The sequence below is a fragment of the Nicotiana sylvestris genome, chromosome 6, assembly GCF_000393655.2.
Source record: "Nicotiana sylvestris chromosome 6, ASM39365v2, whole genome shotgun sequence".
Lineage (NCBI taxonomy): Eukaryota > Viridiplantae > Streptophyta > Magnoliopsida > Solanales > Solanaceae > Nicotiana > Nicotiana sylvestris.
The window spans coordinates 157,342,653-157,344,554 of record NC_091062.1 but is presented as its reverse complement, the minus strand read 5'-3'; the positions used below and the strand labels follow the sequence as shown (position 1 = coordinate 157,344,554).

At 30.7% G+C, this 1,902-nt stretch overlaps 1 non-coding gene across 1 annotated transcript; it reads right to left on the bottom strand.

Annotated features, from left to right (window-relative positions):
• Nucleotides 1-1,565: 1,565 nt before the first annotated feature.
• Nucleotides 1,566-1,672, bottom strand: LOC138872332 (small nucleolar RNA R71). The gene has a single exon (XR_011400788.1). It is a non-coding gene; the product is annotated as a small nucleolar RNA R71 (small nucleolar RNA).
• Between the last annotated feature and the right edge of the window lie 230 nt (nucleotides 1,673-1,902).

The following is a 1,902-nucleotide window of genomic DNA, read 5'->3' as shown; positions in this document are numbered from 1 at the left end:
TAAAATAGTAGAGTGAGAATATTTTTTTGTAAAACTCTTATTTCAAATCTGTAATCTTGTTTGTCTCAGTTTTAATTCTCACGGAGGAATTGTTGTAGGCAAGATTACTGATTTTTAGTAAAAATATTCTCACGAAGCTTTTACTACCTTTTAGCACAATTCAAGCAAGAAAATATTTCGGTTTGATCGTCACTAGTTTTAACTTAATTAATTACATAACCTCACGGAGTGCTATTAATTGAATTTTTCTTAGTGAACAAATATAATTGTATTAGCAATAAGCAATTATTCTTTAGAGAAATACATGTAGAAATTGAGATTTTATTGTAATAATATTATCAAGTGAATTCAACGATTCCCAACTCTTTTAAATTATAAATCTTTCAGAAATTGTTTGTTTTGCTTTAATTAATTAACAAGTTTTAAAACTCACCTTTAATCAATTTGGTTCTATCAAATAGTAGTAAAAATATTAAAATTCTATAGCCTAGATTAACCAATCTATGTGGGACGATATCATAAACTATACTAGAATTTGACTGAGTACGAGCAGAAAATTCCTATGCACATTGATCTCGTCAAATTTTTGGCGTCGTTGCCGGGGATTGGCATAAATCTACTTAAGATTAAATATTTTGTTACTAATTTGAGAAATTATTATTGTAATTATTACTATTAATAATATTATTATTATTATTTCTGTCAGTATTCTCACTATCCACTGTTAAGTACTTCTACCTAGTACTTCTATCATTAGTTTTCCTTAAGTATATTTAGTACAATATTACTAGTACTTTTATCTACAAATACTATTCTAACTTTATTTCTAATTACTATTATTACTAGTACCATCTTTACTTATACTTAATATATGTTATCGTACCTTTTTTTTCTAACTATTTTTGTTATTTTTGAAAATTTCTTTAGTTATTTTTAGTAATGCTTTAGAAATTAGTGTTACTTTATTATTATTTTTCTTCTCTTTAAAATTTTAGGTAGTTTATGACCCGCTCTTCTTCAAAAAAGTTGGTTAGTTACAATCCAGAAATTTAAAAATCTATTCGATTGTGCAGGAAAGGACAAACAATATCTTCTCAAAGTATAGCTCATGAAGGTATGGCGAATCAAGAAGTAGAAGACATTCAACTACCAGTACATGTGGAGGATGAGTTTGATGAAGTAGCACCTAAGCCAGCAAACAGAATCCTAAGGGATTATGCTAGACCAGACCGCTTCAATTGCGAATTTAGTGTCAGAAAACCTCAAGTGGCAGCCAACAACTTTGAAATCAGGACTGGCCTGATTCAAAGATTCAACAGTCTTGCATCTTCAATGGATATGCAAGTGAAGATCCACACAGTCATTTAATTGACTTTTTGGAACTTGTTAAAATAGCTAAGTATAATGGAGTACCTCCTGAAGCTATCAAGTTAAGGCTATTTTCTTTCTCTTTAAAAAGAGATGCCAAGACTTGGTTGCTAAGTTTGCCACAAGGTTCCATCACCACATGGGATCAAATGACTCAGAAATTTTTAAACAAATATTTTTCCCCTGCTAAAACCACAAAGTTAAGACAAGATATCTCTAATTTCTTGCAGACTGACACTGAGTCAGTATATCAAGCTTGGGAAAGATGAAAAGCAATGTTGAGAAAATGCCCACACCATGACATTTCTGAACATATGCAGTTGTATATTTTTTATCACGGTTTAAAACCCTCTAAGAGAAATGTGATTGATGCAGCTGCAGGAGTTTCTGTAATGAGAAAAACCACAGAGGAAGCATTGTAATTGTTGAATAAGATTTCTGAGAATGTCATCCAATGACCATCTGAGCGTGTAATCATCAAGAAGGCTTCTATGGGAAATCAGGTTGATGCTTTAAATACACTAACGCAACAAA